At 43.6% G+C, this 20,235-nt stretch overlaps 1 protein-coding gene across 2 annotated transcripts in view; it reads left to right on the top strand.

Annotated features, from left to right (window-relative positions):
- Positions 1-20,235, top strand: part of LOC120566508 (ras-GEF domain-containing family member 1C-like) — a 53,047-nt gene that overhangs the window by 19,445 nt on the left and 13,367 nt on the right. The window contains exon 1 of one of the 2 annotated variants that reach the window (XM_039813036.1): positions 13,120-13,506. The exons of the other annotated variant lie outside the window; for it this stretch is intronic. The gene's annotated coding sequence lies outside the window, so the exon portion shown is untranslated. Of the gene's footprint in view, positions 1-13,119; positions 13,507-20,235 lie in introns of those variants that run through there. 2 annotated transcript variants of the gene reach the window in all.

The following is a 20,235-nucleotide window of genomic DNA, read 5'->3' as shown; positions in this document are numbered from 1 at the left end:
CCACCGGCCGCTACGAGTTCATGTCGCTGACCAAGCCGTTGAACCAGTCCTCACTGTCGCATCCAGAGCGTCAATCAGAAAGTTGAACTTTGGTCAACTTTATGGTAATGAGCTATGACGCGGTGCAGCGGCAAACGCCAGCAACCAATCGGAATATAGACGTCCTTCGCGCTGGCTGATCCCAGAGAAACATACGATGTAAACTTTTGTTCCTACCAAGACACTAGTTCCATGAAAATGAAGGAAAATCTCATAATCGCCGTTGCTGGGTTCCCCTATCATTTATGATATGTCGTTGTTTGCGTATAGGGACCAGTTAACGTTACCTGCCGGTCACATGGTCTCTAAACAGTCCGCTCACGGTGAAGTCTTGCACGGATCAACAGCTGGCAGCTGCTCACTCTGCCTGCATTCTGCTGCGGTTCAGCGGCTAACGAGCGAGCTAACTGCTAACAGACACCGCCGCGACCAACAAACAATACAAATTCTGTCATTATATATGTAATTTATAAAAGGTTTCTAGTGTCAATGGATTGGCCGTGCAGTGGCTGCTTGTGCTTTTTCTTCAATAGTGTGTTGAACATGATCGAAGAATGCTGCCACGTCAGAGCGGCCAAAGCGCCAATAAGCTTCCCCGTACTTTTTGACAAGCGTCCTCGACAGAGCGGCCAGAACTTCTTTGCAGCTCAAGTCGGCGGCGGTGTGTACGTACAGTTATGTCAACTGGTTAAAAAATGCATCCAGGGGAATCCTGTATGAGTCGCCGTGAGGAACAGCAGGGTACTCGCCACATGTTGGGGCATGGTGGAGTTGACACACACACATTACATACACAAAATAACCCTAACTCAGACTGCACTGTCCACAAGTCATACTGTAGCAGCCCCCTTATAGCTCCTCTCTGTGCATAATGTACTGTACTCGAAGGATCATGGTTGTACAACCACTCAATGCCCCTGAAGAGTTCTCTGCGTTCTCTGAAGTGATCTTCATGCTGCAGCAGCCAGTTTTATATAATAATCCATGGATTATGTATTCTCTGGTAATGCAAAGCCACAAATGTAATGGATAACAAGCTATAACCAACATAAGTGGGCCTCTACATCCTTTTGCTGAAGTAATGGCTTTAAGGGACAGTCTTTTTTTTGCGTGTGTGGACATCAAGATTGCTTGAATTTTCAGAGTCTAAATCACTACTTCATTTTGGTTTCCGCTGTCAGGCCACATGCCATTTCTCCTCCTGCGTGCCTGTCCATGTGTAGGTAGGATCTGTATGGACATGACACTGTAATGCTAAGGCTTTTTCTCTGCAGAGAGCACATTTCCGCTTTTTTTCCTTCTCATACTAATAGGGTGCTGTCAGAATTAGTGATACATATGCTGCTGACTATACTACCAGGACCGTGACCAGGATGTGCGCAGCCAGAAATGTGCTTTGTGTGGTGAATTTCATGTTCAAAATATTACCCACAATCCCTCACCTTTGACAATGTGTTTTATCTTACTGTCACTGTTTGAATGCGACAAAAAGCTTCGGGTAGCAGCAATCGTGTATTATTGTGTTTATGTGTGTGTGTGTGTGTGTGTGTGTGTGTGTGTGTGTGTGTTGTGTGTGTGTGTGTGTGTGTGTGTGTGTGTTGTGTGTGTGTGTGTGTGTGGTGCAGGCCTTGTGGATCATTGTAACTAGTGAAGCGTTCTCCTCATGCTGTAATTTTCACTGTCTGAGCATCTGAAATGATGTCCATTATCCACCCATAATTGAACATGTCCCATACCTGCTGAACAAAATGGGCGGACTGCTGTCAAATGTGACAGGATGCAGCTGTTTATGTGTGTTTGTGTACAGGGTTTTTGTGTGTGAGTGTACATGCCAAAAAGAGATGCTGTGTGTACACGTATCTAGCCCCTCATGACTAATCCAACAGTCACACTTGTCCACCTGGTCCTTCCTTTATTATTACTGCAGATGGCTCAGCATCTCACCTTGTTCCCTTGTCTGCTTCTTCTCCCACATGTCTGGCTCCCAGGAGGGAGGTAACACACTCCCATCCAAATACCAACACACAGATACTGTATGAAATATGCCACTCCTGAGAACAGGAGATAAAATAGAAGAGACACTTTCATTAATATTTTGTGTTCCTGTGAGGAGGTGACAGCCTTTCAGTGTTATCTCTGTTGCATCCTGACCTAAACAGAGATGGTGACATGACGTCTTAGGCCGGTTACACACTGGCTGCGTGGCGTGAGCATGGCGTTTCTGTTGTGTGTCAGCTGCGTGGATTTTTCTATGTCTTTACACACCAGAAACATGTCTGATGCGGTGCTGCTGCTGCTTGTCTTGTCTGGACACATGTATGTTTCCCATTGATAAAATGAAATACCATGTTAAACATAAATATATACTGATTTGATTACAGCAAAGACAACGTCGGCAATATTGACGGCAAAATAGGCTACAGAATATTTTGTTCTGTATTGATAGGTGCAATATTAGATATAGAATATTATATATATTAATATATATATTTTTTTTTATTAGTTACATCTGCATTTATATCAAAACCTAGAGGCTTTCAGATATCAACATGTCAATAATATGTATTTGTGTCTAAACGACATATAAACATCTTTTTCCTATTCTATTTTGCCTGGAAATGCTTCCAACACGCTTGCCTGACGCGTGAAAAATAGGCGTCAGTTCTATTTCTAGCAGGCACGCGTTTTCGGCGCGGCTCGAGCCACGCAGGCAGTGTGTAAGCTCTAACCTGTTAACATGGGGAGGAGAATGTAAACGGACCACGTACGCGACGCGCGACATTCGTAGCGACGCATCCAGTGTGTAACCGGCCTTAGAGCTTGATGAGCGCTACTTGTATTAGTGTGTTTTTCAGTGTGTATGTGCGCCTGCTCACGCCTTCCAGTAATGTTTGTTATCCGTTCTTTAATAGTGTTTTGCTGTTCCATCACCCCGTGGGAACTCGCCTCTTTCTGTTCGGGAATCTTATGAGTTTATGTTTATTTTCAGAACGTCAGCCTGCTTAAAATATATTATTGCAAAATAAAAATCTACAGTACATAGTGAGTTTTAGGGCTTCTCTTCTGTTGCTGCTGCAGAGATCTAACAGAAGACAGAGCTTAATAGGAAGAAGCTTTAATCCATTGACTACATATATTACACTGTGACTAAATGTGTTTGTATAATAAATGCTGGAATGTGCCAAAAAACAAAAACAGATTTTCAGCAGCCAAGGTGTATCATATAAGATGTGTACATGCAGTACACTTATGTATATATGCTGATGTGTGTATGGACAGCTGAACTGCTCTGTGGCCTTGTGTAAGACATCTACCCAGTGAGGTAACCCTCGGGAAGCTGATAGGCTCCACTGACTCTGATTACTTTGAGTGTGTGTGTGTGTTGTTGTGTACGTTTTTGTGGGTAAAGTCAGATGAGGTAATGTCACACTCCATTATTCTCAGATAGCTCTCGTGTGTGTGTGTGTGTGTGTGTGTGTGTGTGTGTGTGTGTGTGTGTGTGTGTGTGTGTGTGTGTGTGTGTGTGTGTGTGTGTCCGTCCAAGGAGAGCCTGTCAGGATGGACTAGATGCCGGTGCTAACAGAGCATGGGGGCAGAGACTCCACACTGAAATGGAGGAAGGAGAAGATGGGAGAGGGGGAGTAAGTTTAGGCCACATCTTTCTCTAAAGGTCCCTGTCACATCAGAGAAGCTCCACTGTCTACCTGCCCCATAAAGGTAAACCTCATTATGAACTATCATGTCTGGCTTTCAAAACCAAAAGTCGAATCGTGTAAGATAAAGCTCAACATTTGTCTACTTCACTACATCAGATACTATTTGTTATGTTTGCGTAAGAAACATTACAAAGATGGAAGGGGGTTGAAATCCAGTGGAATCGCATGGGATAGGATCTCATGGGATGGGATAGGATAAGATTGAATTGGATGGGATAGGATAAGATTGAAGCAGATTCTGTTGGGCTGAATAGGATAGGATCACATCAGATAGGATAGTATTGGGTTGCATAGGATCGGATCAGGTAGCAGGACTGCATAGGATCGGATAGTTTTTAGAAAGGATTGGATAGGAGTGATGCCAGAAACAAAGATAGTAGGTGTGCTTGTTTAGCTTTCACCCAGTTCATACTTGCGTGTGTGAGAGAGTTTGAATGTACCAGCTTGTTTGGACCAGCACAGTCTAAATATGAGTCAGAGTCACTCTTCACACCTGGTTCAGTACGAGAAATGCCCAAAGGAGGTGATCCAGGACCTGTAATCATTACTAGTGTAGACACTAAAACAGATTATTAGACACCAGCTATTCTAATAATCGACTCATGCTCGGTGATGATGTCGGTGCCTCTGTAGGGAAACTGGCTAAAGGGTGATGTCATGGGCTCAAAGCTAATCATGTCCGAGGCTCCACATTGGTGTCTGGGAGCCTGATTGGATTGGCGACAAGCACAATGGATGATGTCATCCATCTGACTTGGCATTGGCCCAATTGTGCCATGGGCACTGCCTGTGTGAATGATGAGCTGTGCTCATAGCAACACTGTTAGAGCTGATGCTTAGTGACAAAGAGAAACCCCGACGGAGGAAAGAAAGAAGAGAGCTAAAGAAGATGAGAATCACTTTAGCTGGAGAAGTAGCCTAGTTGCCCCGGGGCTGTTTTTTGACCTGTTCCAGTTGGTTTTGAATCAAACACTCCTACCTTTTGATAGTGCAAGCAGCCAGAACACTGTGCGCTTACAGGCCCTCACAGGCACTGGCCTGCTTTTAATGTCAGCTAACGCTCCAGCCAGAGAATAGTGTGTACGATTGGTGTTGAACAGAGTGTGATAGACTACAGGACGCTGTCGCTGTTCGAAACATAAACAAACACTCACTGTACACGGTTTGTCTGTAACACTGTCATTTGTCATGGGAAGTGTAGGATTGACTGAGTCTCACCTACCCCTCCTCTCTCCCGCTCGCTCACCCACCACTCTGAGGTGACAGAGATGGAGACGAAGAGTTTCGGCAGAGAAAACCCATCTGTCACCCTGGCAACAGGAGGGGTAGGAGGGGTATTATCCAGCAGAGACATAGCACTGGCCTGTCAATCATGCCGCCTCCTGGAGCCTCCGGTTGCGAAGTGAGAGGATGGAGAAAGGATCAGTAAGAAGGTAAGGACAGACAGGAGGAAGAAGTGTTTGAAAAGAAATGAGATCATAAGAAAGATAAAACACGAGTGATAGAGGGGTAAATGTTTACTCATTTATTGTCAGCCCACTGTTAATTCAGATGAATGCACATGAAAAGTTGCATTACTCTGTTGCTTATGAGAACTCGTTCAGTCCCATTCAGTGACATGCCTGTCAGTCCATTTTAAAAACAGCAGTGTCCATGTTTGAGACGGAAATAGCTTCACTGGTCCTTTTGTAGTAATGTGTTCAAAAACTGGTCATCGTTTCCTGGATAAATAGTGTTCAGATTAAAACTCACAGTTTTAGTAGTGCCCTTAGAAGTAAAAGCTTTCAAAGTTAATTTTGTGCATATCAAATGAAAATTGCTTATTTTGAGCCTTAAGTGACTTACTTTACCACCACCCCCAATTTCAAGTTACATAGGCTAAAGGCATATCATATATTGGCACATCACGTATAGGGAGTGTATACGTTGTCCGAAATGCACCAATATGAAAACTTTTTGATGGAACATATAAGGCAAAAAGCTGTGCTTGCTGTGATTTAGAGATGGTGTCATTACATTTTGTTTGTCCAGCAGAGCATGGTCGGAAATTGACTGATACTGTTACATACAGTACTGGTGTTTATTTAGCTATTTCATTTATTTTTTTATTTGAATTGTATTTTCTCAATGTTCATTTCTACAGTTGGTTGACAATACATTGTATTGTATAATCATGTAAAATATTCTTTAATAAAGTTATTTGTTCAAGAAAGCAGCCAGTAGGTGCACAGTTCACATAGAAAAGGTCAGATTTTCATAAAAAAAGCCAACTTCAGCGTCGTCACAAAGGTTGATTCTTTTCTTCATATCCGTATGTGCAATAGAAATCTTACAAAGAAATCTTCTAATGGCAGTGCTAATTCTTTATCATTCAGCTTTTGTCATATATCAGTGCTCTTAATTACTCCTCTTGCACACAATTAAAGTAAATTAAATGTTATTACAACTGAAAAAGATAACTACTGAAAGAAATGACTCTGAATAGACTCCTTTGATCTGAACTTTACTACTTGATATTTAGTAAAGCATGACCACTGAGACATGCAGTATGTACAGTGTGTGCTCTGAAGCCTTGGGAGATACATGATGTCAAGACCAAAGCTGTCAACATGGATTCCTGAAGCTTCACAGTGACCACAGTATGAACCGATCAGCCCCATATCCTTTCTCTCTGTCTCAGCGTCATCATAAGACATGACACATGTCACAAACTGTCAGGCACAACCATGTCAAAGCAGTGTCTTAGAAAACACACCCGTGCCCTGAAATCATTGTATGCACAAGTAAACAGACAAGATTCACGAGGCTGCTGACAAACGAGAGTACACATCTTCTCCCCTGTAGCTGCTCAATATTGCAGCCGACGTGGATTTGGCTCTGTGCCATTTGCACGACTGTGTCTTTGATGAGGAGCACAGACGTGTTCTGAAACATCAACTCATCCTTCTCTTGTCTGAAAACAGCTGAGGAACATTGCAACCCCTTGAGGACAACATGAATGAGTTTAATATACAAAAACCTATTTTTTTGTATAAGTATTTTGGCAGAACTTTATGTGTCTATGAGAACAAATCTGAAACCCTGTGTCCTTGAGCGGAGAGCACATTACCCTCTATGTGGCCATGTAATCCCCTGTACCCTGCTGATCCCAGAACCACAGGGAGAGTGGCAGAGGCCTGTAGCCCATCGAAGGAGCTCTGTCCTGGGCAGGCTAAACACCGACAGACCCCTTCACCCTGGGAGTCCCGCAGTAAACAGAAGGATTATGATCCCTGCTTGAAAGCTCAGCGTGTGATTGATGTCCAGGCGTACACTACACATGATAACGTCATTGACTACATTTTCCTCTTTGACGGAATAGCAGGGGTAAGTGCTGTGTGGGAGGATAAGCCTGTGAATACATGCTTGCCATCACAGTTTCCTCAGGTTGTTAATGACAGGTGACAGCATGTGCAGGTAAGGAAAGAAAACGCAAGATGAGCTTTCTTTTACACCCCCTCAGACACACAGCTATGGAAGGGTAAAGATTTCACACTCAATCACCACCTCTTCTAACAGTCATTTTAAAAACCAATTACAATCACTTTTCTTCTTCACCTACATCTGTGAATTCCTCGTCTTGTGTGTCCACACGGACATATTAAGTCACTTTAACTGCACTGCATGATTTTGCACAGCTAATGCATTGGCTTTTGAATTTTAATCAATTTATTTATTTTTAATCAACCTGTCCGTCCTCCTACGTACTTCCGTTCAATTTTCATTTTCCTTCAGTACTATGTCTGCATTTGCGGTATATTTGCAGGTTTCACCAGTCCAATCAGCGAACAGAGGGAGTGTCTGAGAATGATGACGTTCAGGTTGTGCGCTAGTTTGAGTTCTAGTTCTGTAATGGCGGTGGAGAAAGATGCGAGCGAAGCCATTCGGTCCATTGTGGCAAAGCTGCCGAATATCCAGAAGTTAAAGCCCGAGCAAGAACAATCTTTGTCAATCAAAAGCTTGCTCCGTCAGTGGTGAAGGAGTTGGCTAAGGCGAACGCTAGTGATGCTAAGCCGACATCACGACCAAACGTTAGCGATTGGTTATGGCAAATCCAGAGTGGCTCTGGGCAGATCCAATAGTTTTAAACTTCAACAGAGTACCCGCCTTCAAGGAAGTTAACACTTGTCAATGGAGAGTGGCCAGACTCTAGTCTGGTAGGACCAGGCTACAGGTTGATGGGAGGAAGGGCTAAAAATATCACAAGCCGGGAAATAAAAATTGACAATTTTCTGATGTTCTTTCTGTACAACAAACATGGGACAGCTGTCTTTGAGCTGTCACACATATAGACAGAGCGGCAACATGGACGGTTTTAAAGACCCACACAAAAAATAGGATGTGATGCCCCAGAAATCAAATATAACCTAGATTTAGAAGACACTACTTGATGGCGAGAAAGTTTGGCATGTCTAGTTTTGATATTCAGAAACTAACCGCTTACCACCATTTTCTTTATCTATACAATTAAACACATGGTGGGTTCTGAGATTTCCGCTTGAGCTCTATACACTGTTCAGTTCTAAATTAAGTAGGGAATGCCCGAAAATAGTTCTCAGTAACTCTAAAGTTCCCCTTGTATGTCAGAATAATCTGTTAATAATGAGCTGTTTAAGGAAACAGCTGATAGTTACTATTTGCTAAACCCCACCCCTGAACAGTGATTGTCCAGTCATAGCGGAGTCACGGTAGGCATGGCAGGCCTGTCAAGCTTCAGATTTCTCCACATGCCGAAGTGGTGTGCATGGGGTTTTAGTAAAAGTTATACTCGATATACCAAATTTTGGAGGGTTGTGTCTTTTTTTGAGGCTTGTGTCACAAACTCCAGATCGGTCTCTCCTGACCTTCTTTGTCTTTGCCTAGAACACAGTATTCTGGCTCATGTTGTCGGCCTCTTAGGTCTCGTTATTGTGTCTGTTCAGTCCTGACTACTTTCCAGATTTGCCTGCCAGAGGGGGGTCTACGGCTCGGAGTGTCAGACAGCCCTCCCTTTCTTCCTCAACTACTACAAAAGAGAGCGCTCTTGTTTTGCCACCTAGTTCTGTTTATCCCCCTCTTCTAAAAGGGGGGACGCGGGACGGGTGTCGTACAGACTGAGCCATTCGCCCGAGGAGACAGAGAGGCGCCTGCGGAAAGGAGGACTGATTGGCTAGGTTGGCGGACTAGACTGGAATCCGGCGCTAACACTTTGGCCTTCCTGCACTCTTCACAATTAGCAGTGGACCAACAAATGACAGACAGCAAAGGTCTCTCAACTCTCATAGAAGCAAAGCCTCCAGGAATCTGTCCTGTGAAGTCTTTGAGCTCCCTATTCATGCTTTTCAATGTAGCTATCTCTCTCCTGAATGCCTCTTCTCTTTTCTCTCTTTCCTCCCACTCATCTTTTGGCAACTAGCTGTCTGTTTGTTCTGTTGTGAACAGGGGACGTTTTGCTGAACAGTCTCTACCAGAACATCCTCATGTTACATCACAGACCCTAGGCTTCCTTGAATGTTACAACTGTTTTCTTCCACATGTAGCATGATTGACAGGGTTCTAACAGCACAGCACAGCGTGTTTGGATTATTATATTTAATACCTAATTAATTTTAAGGAGAACTCATAGCCCAAGTGATTTATATTTGTAATGGATCCATAATGATACATTTTAAGTAGCATAAATAATGAGTAGACCCCTGGCAATGTATGTTGGGCCCTGCAGGAGAGCCAAGGAAACAGGGTTGTTAGAGAAAGACAGAGGGGGAGAGGTGGGGAGAGTGAACAGACAAACACTAAAGAGCAACTGGAAGTCAGGAGAAAAAAGGAGAGGTTTTGGATTTTGGATCAGTCAGTACCCATTCAGGAGACTACCTGCAAGTAACAACTTAAATTTCTGCAAGGTCACCTCACGGCTACCAGCTACCTTTGGTTGTTACATACTGTGTCTAACCTAAGCCTAACTGAAAGGAGTTTGAAGACATTTCTAAAACAGCTTTGTCATTGTGTTAATACAGTTGGAAAGCTGCAGTTTCTGTGAAGACTATATTTGTGAACGCAGCATTCTCGCATATACTGGCTGATAGGGCTCAGTTTGATCTGCAGCCGTCAAGTTTATTAACAACACTTCAGTAGGATGTCGTTCCCTCGTGCCGGGTACAAGCAACAGCTTTTGATAAAGGCGCAACGTGGGTGTTGTATACTGCATGCAAATGATTTTTTTTTTGGTGGGGGGGAAGAAGGGGAAAACAGCAAACAAACTTTGAGACAAGTGTTAAAGCTGCAACCAGCACCCATCACTGATACTGTTGCAACACCTTCACTGTATAATTCGAGCCTGTGAGGGGAGAGTGGGGAGCAGAGGCGATGTGAAACATTTGAATGCGCCTCTGTCTGCTTCCTCTGCTAGTCCAAAAGCTCTTTGAAAACTAAAAGAGCCCTTCTCACATGTGCAGAGGCAACACAACACTCACACTGTTGTGCAATCATTAGTTGAGGCTTCTGTTTAAGTGACTACACACAAATAAACACTCACGCACACACAAGGGGAACTAACCTAAGAGACTGGTGAAGAGGCACAGTAAGGGAGTGAGACACTGGCAAACATTGTCATAATCAAACTAACCTCAGCAGCTCCACGTGCTTCCTCATATGTTGGCTGAATCATTACTGTATACCTATTCTCGTCTGTTAACACACACACATATACACACACACACACACACACACACATTGCTGGGAATCACCCTTCCATTTGGGGAAAAAAACGCACGGTCACCACAAGCTTAGGCAGTAAGACATGACAAGGTCCCATGGCATGAAAATGTCACTTTATGAACGTTTTTAACATTAATATGAGTTCCCCCAGCCTGCCTATGGTCCCCCAGTGGCTAGCAATGGTGATAGGTGTAAACCGAGCCCTGGGTATCCTGCTCTGCCTTTGAGAAAGTGAAAGCTCAGATGGGCCGATCCTGGAATCAAGGTTACCTCCCCTTTCTCTGTTTTGCCCGCCGATAGAATTTGGCCCACCCATGAGAGAGAGACATCATGGCTTTCAAACAAGCAAAGTGGCATTTGGTCAAGGCCACAACCCCACCCTCCACCTTGCCCCCTCCTCTTCAATAGCTTCAGACACAGAAATGGCCCATACTAAGGAAAGCTCATTGGCTCTAGTGGCTGTAATTCTGCACCAAGGCTGAATTTCGGGAAAGAGACTTCAGATACAGTATTAGGGGACCACTAAGGCCTATGTAAAAGCATCCAAAGAGCACCATGTCATGGGACCTTTAAGGGTTGGGGTCCTGCATTTGGCAGTTAAAGGTTTATTCCTTTTTTTTGTCCCTTTGGAAATAATTTCTATAAATTATGATACATTGTTTGCACCAAGTTAGTTGGTAAGATCTGGGATATATAAAAAGTCCAACAGGGCAAGAAACACAAGTAGTTAGATGTTGATACAGGTACAAACCCCTCCGATACACCGGTAGATAATTTAGCCCGTACTGTTGACTTGTTTACAACCTCGTCGGATCATCTGATCTCTCATGTTTCTTGCAACCCTAGACAAGATTGTGTGTGTGTGTGTGTGTGTGTGTGTGTGTGTGTGTGTGTGTGTGTGTGTGTGTGTGTTTTCAATCTCTGTCCTTTGCTGCAATGTCAGACCCATCCTCTCCCTCATCCAGAGGGCCCAGCAGCAGGCATCAAAGCTCCAGGGACAGCAGCTCACACACAGCACCTCATGGCACGACAAGGACCTTTTACCACTCTGCATCTCATCCGTTTAATTAGTTTTCTCTCTGTCCGCCTCTCCCTCACTTCCCTTCAAATTAATTACCCCCCTCCAATAACTTACATCTCACCCTTGCAAAAAAAAAAAACATGATGACAGTATAGCAGCCAGAGTAACACCAGGCAATATCCCACTCCCTTAACCCATTATTCCAGCTTCTCGGTTTTGGACATTCCCTTAGTGTTGTTTAAATTAGGTGAAACATGGTAATAATTAATAATTTAATTTGTTTTTTGGGCATTTTTAGCCCTTTATTTGACAGGTCAGCAGATCAGAATTGAACCCAGGCCCGCTGCATCGAGGAGTAAACCTCTACATATGGGCACCCGCTCTACCAACTGAGCTATCCAGGAGCCCATACTTCACTAAGGTTTTAATGGAAATACAGCCTGGCTCTTAATGTCAGAGTCTCATTTCCATATTCAGAGTTGGCCTTTTCATTCAGGGGTCACAGTTTTGGGTTTGCCTGGGGATTACAAGTTTCTTGTTTCTTGTAGTCTGCCCACAACTGTTTGGATAACCTCTCTGGTCTGGAGCTTGTGTATAATGGGATGACTCATGAGCCAATCAAAGAACAATTTTAAATAATACATTAAAATTCTGGTGGTGAACACATTGTCTGCATTTTTCACAACCTTGACATACACCCCAATACATGTAATTGCGCTAGATGAACAGTACACAGAAATGATACTGTCTTTGATTTGTCTTTAATTAGTAGGCTACATAGCAAATAGTCAGCCAGGTGAAACAAGGATACAATCTAGTCCTGTGAATTGAAAGAGAGAGAGTGCCTGAAGCATCAGAGCACTGGGACTTGTGAGAAGAAGAGCGAGGGAGGGAATCTACCACTGCTTGTTGCCCACAGCAGCATCAAACCAGAGACACAGTAAGCTACCGGAAATACATTCCCCTTCAAAACAAAACCTACATAATACTAATAATGCCAACTTCAGCACTGACTGAAATTACAAAGATGATGAAAATGTGTGTACATGAGAAACGGCAATGTTTTGGATGCCTTGCCCCAAAAGCATCAAACTCACTGTGTATACATTGTTTGCGTGGTAAGTTGATTAGCTTCGAATTTGTATTTTATTTGTAACTTTTTAGTGTTTACCAAATTTACTAAAATATTGCCTAAATAGTATAGAAAAATTGTCTTTTAAATGGGTCCCGCATTAATCTTGTCAAAATCTTGTTCTGCTACGAACATGATGCGTATTCCTTTATGTGACAATGTGTCAAAGTAATTTCATTTGTTAATTTGAATGTGATGACATGCAATGCACAGAAATATGTTTTGTTCTCAAAAGGGTCCCAAAGCTATTTTTGCCCTAGGGCCCCGTAAGTGAGTTGATCAGGCCCTCTTGGTATGTCCCTTAGCCTGACAAGCCAGACCCACATCAAGATGTTGGGTTGCGTCTAGATTTCTAGGCTATGTCCCTACCACTCACAACGGAAAGTGCAACCTGTTTGTCATTGAGTGTCTTATTTTGAAAATCGAAAGCGGAAGCCACATTATTTTTGCCTATTTGTGACCAGTGCGCGAGTAATTCCCTCTCCTGTCCTCCGTCTTATCACTTGTTCCGAGGACGTATGAATGTGCTGTGCTGTCCGCCGTGTTTCCGTGGCGCAGGACAAGACGGTCGCCACGCCTTCAGGGACGCACTTCTTCACGGCGTCAGCTCTCCACCTGTGTCCGCTGTTCACCGGTGGAAACCTGTCCAGAGCCAGGACATTTAACTATCGACAGACATTTCCCCCCACTTACACCAATCAGACTATAGGCTACCTCTGGAGTCCGGCTCTACTTCTCCCACAGATGCCAGTTGAACGGGCTGTTTTGTAAACTCTTATTCATTTGGGAATATCTGGAACGGCAGTTTTATTGATTTGACATCGAATACAAGTCGGGTGAAAGATGGGGATCAAGGTGTAGTGCTGGTAAGTAGCGTATAAAAACAAGGTTATACCCACCTACTATCATATTAGCATATTAAGATTGCGCTCACGCCCACAGCCTGTGTGCGTGCCCGTGTGTGTTTATGTTTATGTATTCGAATGCTTTAACCCTTCCACGTTCTATTTACTGTGACAGGAACACTGTTTCGTCACAGTTTGAACTTTACTAGCAACGGTGATGGCATCATAATTCCGTATCGTGTTAGAACTGTAGCTGATGTATGCATCACTTTACTACAATGTAGGCATCACAGTCGGTGGCGTGAGTCAGCGGTGTGCAGGTCTCTGTAAAGGGCGTGTGAGGGGATCCAGCTCGTTTTAGGAGCCGTAGTCACTGCGTCGTCTGCCTCTGACACATTTACAGGAGAGAATATTGGATATGTCGCCAGGTGACATTGTCACAGTCGATGGATAGCACTGAAAACAAAGACCGTAGCCACTGATAAGTCGGACAAACAGGCTATCACATGTTGTAGTGAACTGGTTAACTGGCTAAATGGCTTATCTTGTTTTGTGTAATTATTAACGTGTATTAACGTGGGAGTAGCCTAAAGCCTCTGTGTAAACTCACTTCTGATTTGGCTCTCTTTATCAATTCTGTCTGCATATGTAAATTTAAGTGTAGAGTCTTTGTTATTTGTCTTAAGGACAGAATGAACAGGTGTGGCACTGTTGACATTTTTAGTCTTATTTCCTTGGAATGAAAAAAGAAAAACTGCATCATCCACTGAAGCATCCAAGGGATGGTAAGCAGCCTTTTTACCCAAAGGTGATGCAGCAGCGCGCACAGCTTATACCAATACAAACCAAAAGGATTTGTTATCTTTCTCTTGCAGCTTATACTGCAAGGGGCATGAAAGTAAGACCGTCTCTGTCAGAAACCAGTTAGGCGGGGAGAAATTCTAGCTGTTGATCTTACCAGTTAAGGGACTTCTGCTCTAACACCCTCAGCTCTGGTCTCCCCCACCCCTCAGCACCTCCCAGCCCCACAGGAGTGAAGCACTGGACTTTTGCCCACTCCCCCTGTTTAGGGTGCAACCCTGGGAACTGTGTATTTGCTCACTCTCACCTTCGCTGGCCGTGTATGTCGTCTGTATGCCCAGAGGGGTGAAAAACAAACATTTTTTTGTTCTGTGTCGTGCTTGATGACAAAAATGACAAAATGCTGTGAATCCATCCTTCTCTTCAGTCTTGCATGAGATGATCACTGAATTGTGTTGATCCTGTACCCTCAGCAGCACCCTTTTGACTTTGTCATCCAGCGATCAAGACCCCGTGCAGCTCTTTCTTCCATTTCTTCTTCAGTTGAGCTTGTCTGTGCTGTGTCCATGAAGCCTGCTGCTTGGCAATAGAATGGTTTTGAATTGAAATGACAGCTTGCTCTAACAACACTACAGTAGATACGGGTTGTACAAGGCATGAGTCACCCGAGAAGGGGTCTGTCAGAAGTCGGTGGTAACAAGTCTGCAGGTACAGACACAGACTACAGCACATGTTCCCTCCAATTCAGGCCAAGTCTGCCGAGAATAACAGGTGTGCTGTTTAATGAGGGCATTGTTTGGTTCAACACAAGATTGAGAGAGGCAAATTCCCAGAGAGTGAGGACAGAGTATGTGTATTTGTGAAGAGAGAGAGAGAGGGCAGTGTCTGCCTGGGGCAGGCAGACAGGGAGGTGTACATGGTAGCTGTTAGTCTGGTAGCAATGACAGCTTTATCACCACCACCAAGGTTTATGTTAGTGTGTGTGTGTGTGTGTGTTCTGAGGCATTATGGATCACACACTATTCTACTCACAGACATGACAGAATTACACTTCTGCCTTTTGACGGAGCAGTCAAAACCGGAATTCACTACAAAATCCTACTGGCAATTCTGTTACTTGTGCACAATGAATTCCAGTATATTATGTTATTGTACACAGATGAGGCAATCAAACTTTTTTTTTAATTAAATGTTTTTTTTAATTGATGGTTCACTCGGTCTTTTGTCCTTCATTTGTTATTGCTGAAGCTAAGTCTTTTTTTACTTAGAGAAGGTATTTTAGGGAAAGTACATAACAATACGTAAGCACATTACAAATAGTAAAAAAAAAAAGATATTTGTAGAATGGAATCTCTTCTTTACATTTTCATTTCTATTCACGGATCATCTCAATTTTACTGCGAAATAGGGAAATTCCAAAAGTTACTGCTCTTTCTCCTGTGCTTCTGGATTTGTCTTTGTTTTTACCTTACATAAACAGCTTGGGACAGAACACCGTGATGGCCTGTGTATCTGACAGGCCTTCCTTCGGATGTCCTTTGGTAGAAGGCAACTTTGCCACTGACGCAGGGATGATAAGAGTGATCTCGCTGACAGGCAGAGGCAGACAGGGTTCACATGTGGACTCACTCTGTCACAGCCGGCTGCTATGTCACGGCGAAGAGAGAGAGAAAGAGAAAGAGGGGAGGAACAGGGGATTTGGATCGAATAAAAGAGAGGAGAGGGGCTTTCATAGTGGGGACTCAACAGACCTCTAATTACCTCCCAATAGGAGCTTTGACTCCATGGAAACAAACGGCTTTCCAGAGCTGGTCTTAGCTGCCTCCACATGGCCAGCTATCGACAGTCTGTCTTTATGGTTTGGCTGGGTCAGAAAAGCAATGGAATGTGATTAGATCCCTGGTGTTTTCAATAAACCACAGGAGTAAGTTTATGGATTACTCCATCAGGTATAGGCTCCAAGTAATGCAATCTTCGAACAGTATGTTTTAGTTGATATTAGGCTGGAGCGCTTCTGCACACACAATCAGATTTCTGATTGAAATAATCATTTCGTCAAAGTTCTTGTTTTTAGACAAAATTCAACATTTGAGAAGTTTTATTTCTTTTAGTAATTAAAAAAAGTTGTATATTTTTGTAATTAAAGGTACGCTCTGGAGTTTTGGACCGGTAGTAGTGCTGCGATGCAGAGAAGCATTGCAGTGTGGCAACAAAAGCAAAGAAGAAGAACGCTAGCTAGTAAACCTGTATATACAATGTAGCATTTAACATACTTTAAAAAAATCAGATTGCAGATGATTGATGAGGAAGGAAATGCATTCAACACAGATGTTAGACCTCAAGGATACGTGCTTTGTTTTAGTGGGAGTGAATGTAAAGATTACTCCATTACATATGAGTACTGATACCAAATAATTTTGATTTTAGTACTGAAACTCATGTATCAGCGCGAGTATTAAAACTGTTCAAATACCAAGCCCTATTTGGTGGTGATATTTTTGTAAATGTAGCAAAGGTTGGAATTGTTTCCAGGTGTGTAATGGCGTTTTTCCATTACATGGTACCTGCTTGGCTCGGCTCTGCTCTGCTCGACTCGACCGCGGTGCCCCGTCCTCCTTTTTCCATTGCAGATTTAGTACCGCCTCATGCATGAGGCGAGCGCGGCTGGTCGTCATAGCGCCGCCACAGGAAACTGCCATGACCTTAGTCAAATTTTGTTTCAAAAGAAGCTGGAGGCAGCAAAAAAACCCACCACCGGCTAAACTATTTAAAAATAGAGGGTTTGTTTGTACCCATCCCTGTCGCTAGCAATGGTGACGCAGTGACTAGTGACAATTCTCTCCGACCAATCAGTAGTCTGCAGGTTTTCACGTCACCTTTTGGTATCGCCTCAGCTCGCTTGGAACCTCGACTGAGGTGGTACTAAATAAAAGTATCTGTTAGCAGGTACCAGGGACTTTTTTTCGTAATGGAAAACCAAAAAAGGCGAGTAGAGTCGAGGCGAGTCAAGCAGGTACCATGTAATGGAAAAACGCCATAAGTGGAGGGTTGAAGTGGTGTTGGAAACACAACTGACTTTAGAAACCTAACCCCAATGGATACAGTAGGTCTGAACCATTAGTATCTACGTGATAATGACATGGTTCCACTTTTAAAAATCGGGTGATCATTTTAGCATTCAATGTGGTAAAATGCTAGCCTGACATGGTCATACTCAGATTCTAGTCAGAATGTGAACTTCCCGACCTCGAATGTTGTGGGCGGGGCTAAGTTTGGCTGGCATCCAGGCTAGTAAAATGCCCTTCTTGATATTGATAGCGCCGTCATGCTCACTGGGCAGTCCCCTCATGATCTGACCACTGCTGTGGTGGCACACTGTTGCACAAATTTAAACAGGAAAGTGTGAATGCATCATGAAAACATTTCATAGTATGTGAATGAACCGTGTTCTAGCTTAGCTCAAGAGTCTTTATATCAAAAGGAGTGTTATTTCAGAAACTGTTATGGACACAAAAATGAGTGTATAAAAAAAAAGTGATGTATAGATTTGAAATCAACACAGAACAACTACTTGTGGATTAATGAAGCATGTATTCCGACCCCTGTCTGTCTCTAATCATGCCAAAATACACGAGGCATGAGTTATGAACAGACCAGACCATGCAATCTCCCAACACTAATTAGTACGCTTTGACATCATACATCAGCAGTGACATAACGCATTGGCCTCTGCCAGTGCTGTTTGTAATGAGCAGATAGATGTACTTAAACAGGAAAAGAGACAGCCATGATGAAATTAGCAACATCTAGTTATTCGATTTGCATCTGTTACTGTCTCGCTCATTAGTTTGCGGCGGTTATTGTGCAGGTTTGATTGAGAGTAATACAATGCGGAGTGGGTGTTTGGATGAACAGTCTAATTTTAAAAAGTGCTTAAAGGACTATTAAGGTAGCTGCACATAGGCATTATTTCATTCATCCTTTTTTTCTGGATGCTCTCAATCACTCCACTCTGTTCCCACTTCCTATATTCTTCCATTCACTCGGTGAGCTGGTAATTTCTAAGTGGCACTTGAGGAAAAATTATGCCTGTTGAGGACAGAATCAAAATCTCTCTTGTCTGATCCTCCCCATCCAAAAGAGCATTGCATCAGGGGTGGTTGTAAATTGAATTATTATGAATAATACATGACTGTTTTTGAAAGCATTATGACCATTGTGAATGACAGATTTAGGGTGCTCGAGGCTCAGACATGTACTACGTGCTCACAAAGAGCCAATCTGTGCTCAGCTTTAATTATCTCTAAGTAACATGATAGATTGGCCAGACCATCACATGTCACAGACCTTCAATTCATTTTAGTGCACCATTTCCATCCACTCCGAACAAGGGAAATAGAGTCAGTGGTTAATAGTGCTCAACCCTTAGAGTTGGTCTCAAAAGCACAGACCTTTTCTGCGTCTGATGGTTTTGTGTAATGCTGATTCTCCATTTAGTGCAAGGTAATAGTTTGACTTTAGAGATTGAATGTGTGCTGTTTCTCTCATGCAACATAGTCTTTGCATCTTGCTTTATCTCACTCTGTTTTTCTCTGTTCTTGGAGAACAGTTTGACAGATGGTTGTATTCACAGTGAAGGAATGACTTCACTTGGACTTAGATACACTCTCTCAGCCCTTTTGCAAGCACATGCACATGAGTGCAAGCACACACACAAAACAGAAACACATACATGCACACAACTGTGTCCCAAGTTGCTCAGGAATGAGGATGGCTACACATGTGCACAGGGTGTGTTCGCGGAGGAGAATTCCCAGTGAGCTTTACATCGGGATTGATGGAGCTGCTGGGTGTGGAACAGGTGCCAGGATGTCAGTTTGACCCCGCTCAGACACTTCAGGGAAATTCCAATAAATGGATTTGGGAAGTGTGTCCCTGTTGAGCTCTGAGTGGGATTCCCAACCTCTGTCAGGCTCGTACCACAGAGATAGGCCGGGGAATGGGTGGGGAGCTGGAATGCATCGACGGTAACTCAATCCTGTGTTTGGCTGCTGTGTGGGTGCAAGTGTGCATGCATGTGTTTCAACACACAATGAACTCATTTGTTTTCAACTCCACTCCTCCCCAAACACACACACACACACACACACACACACACACACACACACACACACACACACACACACACACACACTATTAACTAACAATAGTGCGCTGGTTTGATTTTGTTGCAACGCGTGTGCGGTGACATATGTGTGGTATTTTGCGCTCTCTCTGTTGTCAGCGGTGCCAGGCAGTCACTGTGCAGCTCAGCAGCCAGCTTGGCTCGGCCCCTGCACCTCGGCATTCAGTCTGGACGCCAATACACTTTTGGGCTCCTGTTGAGACTGGGGATGATGGTAAGGGCAGAGGGCCAAAAAGCCTCCCATGCCAGCAGCTCCCACTGGGAGAGCAGGCTGCTGCAAGGCCATCTGTACAGGCGTCCTGACTGGGCTCGTTGGAAAGTAGGGCGTGGAGAGGGAGATAAAGGAGGAGGGGAGGAATGGAGGGGACACATGGAAGGGAAAGGGGAGTTAGAGGCTGGATGACAAAGAGTATGTGTTTACTTTCTTTCAAGCCCCTGCCATCATGAGAATACTCCATTATTTCTTTAGACGCATCATTTCAGCTTTCAAAGAACACAGTGGAAAATTTAGGCCAGAGCTGCAATACTCTAAGGCACACAAAACAGTGTCAGGAACAAAAATACGCGAGGATCTGCTTTTTTAGAGCGCAGTCCCGAAATAGATGAAGTGTTGAAACAGTAATGTGTTAAAGAAGCAACCATGTGGATCCTAAATTAGAAAGGAAGTGTTAGAGTATGTAAATTAGTTGGAGCTGGGGAGTGATATGATGGAGTCGGCAAAGGAAAAGAAAAGATGAGTTTAGTAAATCTAGCAGGAGGCAAAT

This window comes from Perca fluviatilis, chromosome 10 (assembly GCF_010015445.1).
Source record: "Perca fluviatilis chromosome 10, GENO_Pfluv_1.0, whole genome shotgun sequence".
NCBI classification, from domain to species: Eukaryota; Metazoa; Chordata; class Actinopteri; order Perciformes; family Percidae; genus Perca; species Perca fluviatilis.
The sequence above is the reverse complement of the archived record's forward strand: the minus strand, read 5'-3'. Positions and strand labels throughout refer to the sequence as shown.